Genomic DNA, 12172 nt, shown 5'->3' on the forward strand with positions numbered 1-12172 from the left:
CATGTACAATGCAAGGTCTGTTTCATAATGCACGTTGAAAAGAAAATATGTAAATGTATCATCAGCCATTCCGTGTCCTGTATAGTGACACATGTAATGTAATTTGGCGAATGTACTACAATGTATCCTGTATTGTACCGAATTGTACTTGAAATGAAAAGCAAGGAAATGTATCGAATGGAACTGCTGTCAGCACCCAAATGTAGTGTATGGGATTGCTGACCGCAGCTAAATGTACTGAACTGCTTTTGAATGTACTGTACAAATTTTTATATGAATAAAGTATATTTTGAAATAAAAAAAAAGACCAGTATGCCAGCCCAGGTGAAGTAGACTTTTACATTGAAAATCTATGTTTGCAGGAACCGGCCACTGGACAGGTCTCCAACGTAAAGGACAGTTTATTTGAAATGTAAATGTTTTGAACTGTAATGTAACTTAAACATAGATTTAAAAATTGCATCTATTAACGTGCGTAGCGTAAAATCCACTACACGATGTGTTTCCACCTTGGGGTACCTCGCCAAGGTCAAAGCAGACCTGCTGTTCTTGCAGGAGTGCAGGCTGCTGCACTTCAGCAGTTACCGGCAGTGGTCACGATGGTGGGCCCATGGACCATCCATATGGTCAGGAGGTAACGACTGCTGGTCTTCCGGCCTAGGCATTCTGCTGCAGGGAGGCCACTTCACCATCACTGAAGTTAAGGAGGTGGTGGGCATCCGCCTCCTCGTAGCAGATGTAATGTACAAAAATTAACGTGTATGTCTCGCCTCTCAGAAGCGAGTGGCTGGCCCTCTTCCAGCAGCTCCCACTGCTGCTGGCGACGTCCAGGCCGGTCATTCTGGGTGGTGACTTCAACTGCATCATCAACGCGGCTGGACGATCCAGCAGAGACGACAGCAAACTGGATGCCACGTCCAAACTCCTGATGGATGCTGTAAAAGACGCCAAGCTGTGCGACATCTTCAGCAACCCTGCAGACGGAGCACCGCGCTGATACACCTGGCCGAGACCAGACGGGTCCGTCCGTTCCAGAATAGACTTCCTGTTTGTGTCCCACACGCTCAAGGTCAGATCCACCGATGTCACACCGGTGTTCTTCTCTGACCACTGCCTCCTACTGGCCGACTTTTGCCCACAGGAAAACCAGAAAGTTGGCAAAGGGATATGGAAGCTGAACGTGAAACTGTTGACTCCGGAAAACGTGGAGGAACTCAAGAGGGATTACAAAGGTTGGAGAACCGTAAAACCCCTCTGCGATTCCCCGATGCACTGGTGGGAAAAAATCAAGACAAACATCAAGAGGTTTTTCATCCGCAATGGTGTTCAGGAGGCGAGAGGGAGACAGAGGGAATTGTCCCAACTCCAGAAGAGCATGCAAAACCTGCTCCTGTTGCAGTCGATGGGAGTCGATGTCGCGGAGGAACTCGAAGAGGTGAAGGGCCAGCAAGTCTTGCTCTTTGCCTCAGAGTCCTCCAAAATCATTTCCGCTCCAGAGTCCGCTCCATCGAGCAGGATGAGACATGTTCGCGCTTCTTATTCCAAAAGGTACACAGGGAGAGCTCTGTGATCACCAGCCTAAAGGGAGAAGACGGTTCTGTGACGTTTTCGCAGCCTGACATGCTGAGGATCAGCAAATCCTTCTATGCCAGGCTGTACGACGTCAAGCCCACAGACCACACGGCCTCCCAGTCGTTCCTGTCGTCTATCACGGAGGTCCTAAACGACAGCGAGCGGGAGAGTCTGGACCACCCGTTAATTCTGGATGAGATGACAAAGGCCGTCTGGTCTCTTGCAACGAGTAAAACTCCCAGAAGCGATGGCTTACCGGTCGAGTTGTATTCGGCTCTGTGGGACTGGATGGGCCCAGACCTGCTGGAAGTGTACGAGGGTATGCTTCTGGCTGGCAATATGTCAGAATCGATGAGGAAAGGCATCATCACCCTCATCTACAAGCAGAAGGGGGAGAGGGAGGAAATCAAAAACTGGCGGCCCATTTTACTGCTCAATGTGGACTACAAGATCCTGGCAAAGGTCATCGCCAACAGGCGCAAGTTTGCTCTTGAGCTGGTGATTCACCCGGACCAGACCTGCGCTGTCCCTGGCAGGAAGGTCTCTGATAGCCTGGTGCTACTCAGGGATACGATCGCCTACGTGCAGGACAGTGGGGTGGACACCTGCTTAATCAGCTTAGAACAGGAGAAGGCCTTTGACAGGATATCGCACACGTACCTGATGGACGTGCTCTCCAAAATGGGGTTTGGGGCGGGTATCCGCAATTGGATCCAACTGCTCTACAGAGACATCAGTAGCGCAGTTCTAATCAGCGGGTGGGAAACTGAAAGCTTTACGATCAGATCTGGAGTCAGGCAAGGCTGTCCTCTCTCGTCTGTCTTGTTTGTGTGTTGTATCGACCCCTCTGCCGGGTCCATCAGGAAGGATGCAGGCATTAGAGGGGTGACGATCCCAGCCAGCAGAGGCGCTCAGGTCAAGACCTCCCTGTACATGGATGACGTAGCCATCTTTTGCTCGGATCCGCAGTCAGTCCGCAGATTGCTCACAATCTGCGACCAGTTTGAACTGGCCTCGGGAGTGAAGGTCAATTGCAGCAAAAGTGAGGCCATGTTCTTTGGCAACTGGGCTGGCCGATCCTTTATTCCCTTCACCATTAAGCCAGATTACCTGAAGGTGTTGGGAATATGGTTCGGAGCGGATGGGGCATGCGCCAAAAACTTGGAATAGCGTATCGCCAAAGTGAAGCAAAAACTAGGATGGTGGAAGCTGTGCTTCCTCTCCATGGCAGGAAAGAACCTGGTCATCAGGAGTGAGCTACTCTCGGGGTTGCTACACGTGGCACAGGTCTGGCCCATCCCTCGCTCCTGTGCCGCGGCAGTCACCCGGGCCATCTTCCACTTTGTCTGGAGGTCCAAAATGGACTGTGTCCACAGAGACACAATGTACAAATCCCTGGACAGTGGTGAAAGGATGTTCCGAACGTGGCCCTCATCCTGAGGGCCACCTTTGTGTGCGGTTGCATCAAGCTGTGCACAGACCCCCGGTACGCAAACACCAAGTGTCACTACGTGCTGTGGTTCTACCTGTCCCCTTTGTTGCGAAGGATGGGCCTGTCCACGCTGCTGCAAAACGCCCCCACCAGTTGGACCATGCCTGTCCACCTGTCCTTCATGGAAAAGTTTTTCACAAAAAACCCATTTGACCACAAAGCCATAAAACAGTGGTCAGCACGTAAGGTCCTGGACGCCCTACGAAAGAAGGAGAGGGTGGACCCTGTCGGGTGGTTCCCTGAGCAGACTGTCGAACTCGTTTGGCAGAACATCTCATCGCCAGAGCTTTCACACAAGCACCAAGACGTAGCTTGGTTGGCAGTGAGGAGGGCCCTACCCGTCAGAGCGTTCATGCACAGCCGACGTCTCAGCAACACGGCATGGTGCCCCCGAGTCGGCTGCGGGTGGACAAGACTGTCACCCATCTCCTTCAGGATTGTGCCTTTGCAAGGCAGGTCTGGAAAGAGATGCAGTGGTTGCTGTCGAGGTTCATCCCAAGCAGCTCCATAACACAGGACTCTGTGCTCTACGGGCTGTTCCCAGGGACACGCACCGAGACAGACATCACCTGCTGCTGGAGGGCCATCAATTCGGTGAAAGACGCACTTTGGTCTTGCCTAAACTTGCTGGTCTTCCAGAGCAAGGAGATGTCCATGTCTGCGTGTTGCAGACTGGAGCAATCCAAGATCCAGGATTACGTGCTGAGGGACGCACTAAAAATTGGTGCAGCCGCCGCAAAGGCACGGTGGGGAAGGGGCACAGTTTAAATCTCTTCTGCCACGGAAAACCCAGGGGCTGGAATCAGTATAAAACTCCCCTCGGGCTGCAATGGTAAAGCTTTTGTATACATAGAGCACCATGATCTGCAAAAACCTATGTAGTGCCATGTATAATGCAAGTTCTGTTGCGTAATGCATGTTGGAAACAAATGTAACTGTACCCTTACTGTGTACCGTATGGTGACACATGTAATGTAACTTGATGAACGTACCACAATGTATCCTGGATATTAAGAATCGTACCTTGAAATGTAAAGTAAAGAAATGTACAAAGACTCACCGGTGGGGAAAGACCAATCTTACAATACACAGCGGGCCAGGGGAGGGCGCCAGAGAACCGCGCTGGCCCGAGGCAGGTACAGTGACCCAGCGGCGGGGAAAGAGCCCGAGGGTGTGTTGAGTCCTTACCAGCAGATGGCGCCAGCGAGCCTCGCCTGCCACAAGTGCAGTGACCCAGAGGCAGTGAAAGGCCCTGAGGGCGGATCAACCCTTATAGGGCCTGGGCGGTGCGGAGAGAGAACAATGAATGGAGGGAACATTGGGCGAGTTCCGTTGCTCCATTTGGATTCAGCTCAACCTGTTTTACTCTGTGTGCTCTGTGTAGGTGCTACTTTACTCCCGAATGCGGAAAGACAAACATCTGTCCTGGAAGCTGGATTTCATCCCTTGGCTCATAGACATTCAGAGTGACCCCACCATGATCCCGGCAGAGTTTTCTCCTGGTTTCCCGAATCCAATATGTGGCGGAAGCATAGGGTCCAGTTACCGCCCGATATTGGGATCCTGCCTTGGGTGGGGGCGGGGCGGGGAATCTGGCGGTGAAATCACTGCAGCAATGACATGGCAATCTGCATTTCATTTGTGAAACTTTCTGACCACAGCACTGTCTGAGGAAGTCGGTTCCTCTCACACTGAAGCCTCACATTCACACACTCTTCGGATTGTTCTTACTGTGTGAAATACAACACAGAACCATCCGGCCTGATGGTCCTGAGGACAGGAGGCCCACGGAGAGCACAGCCCAGGCCCAGTGGAAGGAGGTTGGCCTTGGCAGTGAGTGTCACCTCCAGCTCCACCCGGAGTCTGCTCCAAGTTTTGCTCACTCTCTGGGTGAAGAAGAACTTCCTGAGATTAGTCCTAAGTTTATCATCTCCCAGTGTTACCCCGTGTCCCAGAATCCTTCTCTCACAATTTAACTTAAAGCGATGTTTCGAAGTCCCGCTTTTCCACCCACAAAGATAGATCAGAGTATTTTCTAAATGGTGGGAAGCTAGAAACTGTGGAGGAGGAAGGGGTTTTAAGTGCCCAGGCACACAAATCACTGAATGCCGGTAGACAAGGAAAAAAGAATCAAACAGGATAAAGGAATGTTGTCCTTTATCTCGAGGCATTTGGAATACAATGGGCAGGATGTTTTGCTTGTGTTGTATGGAGCCCTAGTTAGACTCCATCTAGAGTACTGAGTTCTGGATAGCACAGCTCAGGAAAGAGGGGGTGCAGGGCAGATTCACCAGACTAATACCCGGGGCTCAGAGGGTTAATTTAAGAGGACAGATTTCACAAACCTGGCCTATATTACCTTGAGTATAGAAGGTTAATGGTGAACTGATTGCATTTTTTTAATGTTAGGATAAGTTGATAGAGTAGATAGAGAGAAACCATTTCCTCTGGTCCAGAAGAAGGGTGCATAATCTTAAAGTTAGGTGCTGTGTTGAAAAACACTTCTTCACACAACAGTAGTGCAAATATGGAATACTCTTCTTCAGGCTGTGGGTCAGCCTTTGAGACTGAGATTGACAAATATTTGTTGGGTAAGGGTATCGATGGGAAGGATGCAGATGTGGAGAATATTTCCGCTTTGGATGGTGCCAGCTCCAGCTCGCAGTGTTGTGCTGAATATTCGACTGTCCTGATGACAGGAGGCCCGTGGAAAGAACAGCCCAGGCCCCAGTGGGAGGTGGTTGTCCTTGGCAGTGAGTGTCACCTCCAGCTCCACACGAAGTCCGCTCCAAATGTTGCTCACTCTCTGGGTGGAGAAGAATTCCTGAGATTGGTCCTAAGTTTATCATCTCCCAGTGTTACCCCGTGTCCCAGAGTCCTTCTCTCACAATTTAACTTAAAGTGATGTTTCAAAGTCCCGCTTTTCCACCTGCATAACAATCTTTTTCCGAGCTCCTTCCAGCTTCTCCTTTTCAGTTTGTGAAGCCCATGTTTCCCCAGTCTATCTCAAACCTCAGTCCTTTGACACCAGCATCAGCCTTTGCCACTTCCCCGCACTGCCTCCAGTGCCTGGAGGTCTCCCCAGTGTTTTGCAGATAACGAGCTGTCCAGAAAATGGCCAGGACCGAGCAGACATCCCTCTAAACCTCCGGAGGCAAATCTCCTCGCAAGCAGCAACCTGCCGAGTGGTGAGAGAACCCCAGGAGCGGGGGATAGAGGAGTATAAACAGGGACAGCGAATAACAATTGTGCTCCCACTGTGAGGAGCCAGTGTCTCAGAGACTGTGAACAAACTCTGTCCCAGTGTGAGGAGCCAGTGTCTCAGAGACTGGGTGATACTGTGGACACAGAGTGTCCCAGTGTGAGGAGCCAGTGTCTCAGAGACTGGGTGAGGCTGTGGATACACAGTGTCTAAATGTGAGGAACCAGTGTCTCAGAGACTGGGTGAGACTGTGGATACACAGTGTCCCAGTGTAGGAGCCAGTGTCTCAGAGACTGAATGAGACTGTGGACACGCTCTGTCCCAGTGTGAGGAGCCAGTGTCTCAGAGACTGAATGAGACTGTGGACACGCTCTGTCCCAGTGTGAGGAGCCAGTGTCTCAGAGACTGGGTGAGACTGTGGACACACAGTGTCCCAGTGTGAGGAGCCAGTGTCTCAGAGACTGAATGAGACTGTGGACATGCTCTGACCCAGTGTGAAGAGCCAGTGTCTCAGAGACTGAATGAGACTGTGGACACACAGTGTCCAAATGTGAGGAACCAGTGTCTCAGAGACTGGGTGAGACTGTGGATACACAGTGTCCCAGTGTGAGGAGCCAGTGTCTCAGAGACTGAATGAGACTGTGGACACGCTCTGTCCCAGTGTGAGGAGCCAGTGTCTCAGAGACTGAATGAGACTGTGGACACGCTCTGTCCCAGTGTGAGGAGCCAGTGTCTCAGAGACTGGGTGAGACTGTGGACACACAGTGTCCCAGTGTGAGGAGCCAGTGTCTCAGAGACTGAATGAGACTGTGGACACGCTCTGTCCCAGTGTGAGGAGCCAGTGTCTCAGAGACTGAATGAGACTGTGGACACACAGTGTCCCAGTGTGAGGAGCCAGTGTCTCAGAGACTGGGTGAGACTGTGGACACACAGTGTCCCAGTGTGAGGAGCCAGTGTCTCAGAGACTGAATGAGACTGTGTACACGCTCTGTCCCAGTGTGAGGAGCCAGTGTCTCAGAGACTGAATGAGACTGTGGACACACAGTGTCCAAATGTGAGGAGCCAGTGTCTCAGAGACTGGGTGAGACTGTGGACACACAGTGTCCCAGTGTGAGGAGCCAGTGTCTCAGAGACTGAATGAGACTGTGGACATGCTCTGTCCCAGTGTGAAGAGCCAGTGTCTCAGAGACTGAATGAGACTGTGGACACACAGTGTCCAAATGTGAGGAACCAGTGTCTCAGAGACTGGGTGAGACTGTGGATACACAGTGTCCCAGTGTGAGGAGCCAGTGTCTCAGAGACTGAATGAGACTGTGTACATGCTCTGTCCCAGTGTGAGGAGCCAGTGTCTCAGAGACTGAATGAGATTGTGGACACGCTCTGTCCCAGTGTGAGGAGCCAGTGTCTCAGAGACTGGGTGAGACTGTGGACACACAGTGTCCCAGTGTGAGGAGCCAGTGTCTCAGAGACTGAATGAGACTGTGGACACGCTCTGTCCCAGTGTGAGGAGCCAGTGTCTCAGAGACTGGGTGAGACTGTGGACACACAGTGTCCCAGTGTGAGGAGCCAGTGTCTCAGAGACTGAATGAGACTGTGGACACGCTCTGTCCCAGTGTGAGGAGCCAGTGTCTCAGAGACTGGGTGAGACTGTGGACACACAGTGTCCCAGTGTGAGGAGCCAGTGTCTCAGAGACTGAATGAGACTGTGGACACGCTCTGTCCCAGTGTGAGGAGCCAGTGTCTCAGAGACTGAATGAGACTGTGGACACACAGCGTCCCAGTGTGAGGAGCCAGTGTCTCAGAGACTGAATGAGACTGTGGACACACAGTGTCCAAATGTGAGGAACCAGTGTCTCAGAGACTGGGTGAGACTGTGGATACACAGTGTCCCAGTGTGAGGAGCCAGTGTCTCAGAGACTGAATGAGACTGTGGACATGCTCTGTCCCAGTGTGAGGAGCCAGTGTCTCAGAGACTGAATGAGACTGTGGACACGCTCTGTCCCAGTGTGAGGAGCCAGTGTCTCAGAGACTGGGTGAGACTGTGGACACACAGTGTCCCAGTGTGAGGAGCAAGTGTCTCAGAGACTGGGTGAGACTGTGGACACACAGTGTCCCAGTGTGAGGAGCCAGTGTCTCAGAGACTGGGAGCAGGAAGTGTTCCTGGAACCACTCTGAAGTCCTGCTGTGAAATTAAATCTGGACCAGGCCTGGCTCGAATCATCTTCCCTCTCCATTAGTGCAGAACTGCCAGCAACAAAGATCTGAAATCTTTATCAAGGAACATTTTAATCCTAATTCCAATTTCATCTTCTCCAGTAATACATCATTGAGAGTCGGGAATAAGGAATGTTATAATCTTTCACACAAACATCCTTCCATTAAGCAAACGCCAAAGATGTGAATTAAATTTGAGCTGACAGGTTGTGTTTCCCATTCTGTGAAGGAGTGGCCTGCTCTATCCTCAGACACTCCGGAGCTGCCACCGTCCCATGTTTTAGAATCAAACAGAACCCATTGTCTCACCGGTTACATCAGTTGTCGCCACGGTCCACATGAAGGAAGTCCAAGGGACTGCCCCGTGTCGCCACGCACTGTACAGAGGGGACATGTTGTGCTGGGATTGGTAAGCTCCATCCCTCTTGCTTTATTATCTCATAAATTCAGCGTCAGTTCTTTATATTATCGGCCCACACCACGGAAAATACTCCTGACCCTGCAAATGGGGCACTAAATCCGCCTGAGAGAGACAACAATGGGGCTGGTGTGGGGCATGAAACCATGTTGTACTGGGAGGCTCTCTGAGTCTGTGTCTAAGGCCCATGTGCTGCCTTTGGCCGATACTACAATGGGGCTGGTGTGGGGAGTGAAACCATGGTGCATTGGGAAACTCTCTGAGTCTGTGTCTGAGGCCATTGTACTGCCTTTGGCCGATACTACAATGCCATCCCAGCACAGTGTTAGAGTTTGAATATTACACCCCGGGAGATGCTGGGTAGATTCAGATTATTGCAGAATATAACTGGAGCCAGTAAACTCAGAAAGCCCACCAGTGGGTGAAAGCCCTTTGCTCCGGGGTGTAAAAATGAACATTTCCTGCTGGAATCACCGGCCATGGTGGGGAGAGGCTCGGCTTTGCTCAGAGTGGCCGGAGATCAGTGAATTCGGTGAAGAGAGTCTCAGAGCAATTGATCCTGGTGCTGAATTTCCACCAAGTGACACCGGACCTCAAGGTCCCATTCAACTGTGGACAGACTCCAAGAGCTGTTCTCATGTGCTCTGATTCTCTGGGACTATCCCTTTGTGTATAATGGTCTGTCGGGAATGTTTCCTCTCTTTAAAGAGCCGTGATAGAATCCTTCAGTGCTTTGCACTCCCTCCGTGGTCTGTGGGGATCTGCAGACGGATCCTCTGCTAGGATCCAATTCGTTGTCTCACGGGAGCAGTCACACCAGCAAGGAATCACTCACAGTTTTACTCCTGTGCCCTCAGCCCCACAGGTTTAAGTCTATGATCAGTAAGTTCTGGAATCTAATCCTTTTTCATCAGTGGTATTTCTCTATTTGGAGTTCCAGCTCCGACTCACTCCCCTAGTTTACCAGGAGTTCACTGATCAGGTGTCCCTTCATTTCTTTGCAAAGGTTGTTATTTTCCCATCCTGTGATCCCGGGTCAGCAGCAGAAGTCACGGTACATGGTTATTAAGGAACAGACACCAGATTAGAAAGTGTGTCATTCTATATCCGCCTTTCTGTCTGTTTCCTCTGCCTCACCCAGCTGTTAGAGCGGGGCGTATTTGCACTTCCAGGGGCACAGCAGTTGGTCAGTTTTACCCTGCTGCCCATAACACAATTATTCTCAGACCATTCATCAAGTTCCCTCCAAACTCACCGGGTCTCTGGGATTACAATGTGGTACATTACACACAATAATGCCTTGTTATTATCTCATGTGTGTCCTTAATGTGGACCGTTACAACCCAGAATAGACGGCAGTTACACCTGATCTGGGCGGCTGGGATTGCTGTTTATATTTGTTAACATTGCACTGGTACACCGTGGCTGCAGTGTGTACCATCTACAAGATGCAGCAACTTGCCATGGCTTCCATCACCTAAACCTGGGCTGGGCAATTATATGGGCCGAAGAGCCAATTAACAAGTTTTGTTGAGCTGTTGAGGGCCGCCCACCAATGTTGGTCCTGAGGCGCGTGGCCGCACGGTCAGCAACAATCGCGCGGTCCCGTGCAGGCCCCTCCCCACCTGTCGATGGAGGAGACACTGCGCATGTGCGGCAGCCTAATCTTCGAGCAGCAAATTTAAAGGGACCGTGTGCGGAAAAAAATTAGAGGGAACATTTGATCAACATGAACATTGCATAAACATAAATCAGATAGTAGTCAGATGCTATCTTACATACACAACATGAATTCGATACTGCCTAGAAATGAATCAAAGATAAAAGTTGAAAATGTTGTGGCATCTTTTGGTCTCTGTAAATCAGTGCTGTGAAATAGAACTGTAGCCTCTTTAGAGCCTGTATCAGCTTCAATTCCCCACTTCACTCATCCTTATGTCCCTCTGCAAAGATTACTAATGCCGGCCCAATTGGTGACAGACGAGAACTCCCCTGCCGTCATACTCTGGATACAGGGAGAGGAAAGATGCAGCGCCAGTCACTTTCTTCGGTAAAAGATCTGTGGAGATGAGCAGCCATGACTCTAAAATGGATAGCGCATATTCTAGTACGCAGTGCATTCTGGGTACGTACGTCCGCCATTGGGGCCCAGACTCACGGAACGGATCCTTTTAATCGGTCCAGAGAGAATCGATTTTGCGAATTATTAATTTGAATGAAGTAATACTATGGTTTTTCCTTGGCTGCAGTTCGGGACTGTCTCTGACCCATGCGAAGTGAAAGTGGATAGACGAATGTGCAGCTCGAGCTCCGGCTCACGTTCTATTTCTGACCCATCCAGCGGGCCGGATAGAATGACATGGCGGGCAGGATATGGTCCACGGGCTGTATTTTGCCCACCACTGCTCTACACTGCCCCATCAAACACTCCCAAGTCACGTACAGCTTGGCTTACATACAGAGTAAACCATATGTAAACTACCAGCAAACACTCCCAAGTCAGGTACAGTACGTGTTAGATACGTTTCAGAAAGAGGGTAAAGTTCGCTCGACCCAGTTACATCAAAAACTTCCAGGGCAGCTAGACAGGGTTAGATACAGAATAAATCTCACTGTATAGTCGTTCATCAAACAGAACGAACTCAGATACAGCATGAGGCCGAAGCAACCTGCCGCTCTTCTGACACCATCCAATGAATCACACAATGTACAGCATGGTATGAATACAGGACATAAATCCCTGTACATGTAAGGATCACGCACTCCCAGGTGAGGTATGAGCTAACTTCACAAACCATTCCCTGCCGGAATCATTGGCCATGGAAGGGAGAGGCTCGGCTTTGCTCAGAGTGGCCGGAGATCAGCGAATTCGGCGAAGAGAGTCTCAGAGCAATTGATCCTGGCGCTGAATTTCCACCAATCGACACTGGATCTCAAGATCCCATTCAGCTGTGGACAAACTCCAAGAGCTGTTCCCATGTGTTCTGAATCTCTGGGACTATCCCTTTGTGTTTAATGGTTTATCTGGAATATTTCCTCTCTTTAAAGAGCCGTGATAGAATCCTTCAGTACCTTGCACACCCTACATGGTCTGTGGGGATCTACAGCCGGATCCTCTGCTGGGATCCAATGAGGAGTCTCACGGGAGCCGTCACAGCCATCAAGGCCTCACTCACAGTTTTACTCCCGCGTCCTTAACCCCACGGGTTTAACTCTTTGAACAGGAAGTTCTGGAATCTAACCCTTTTTAATCATTAGTATTTCTCTATTTAGA

This window comes from Pristiophorus japonicus, chromosome 9 (assembly GCF_044704955.1).
Source record: "Pristiophorus japonicus isolate sPriJap1 chromosome 9, sPriJap1.hap1, whole genome shotgun sequence".
Classification (NCBI taxonomy): domain Eukaryota; kingdom Metazoa; phylum Chordata; class Chondrichthyes; family Pristiophoridae; genus Pristiophorus; species Pristiophorus japonicus.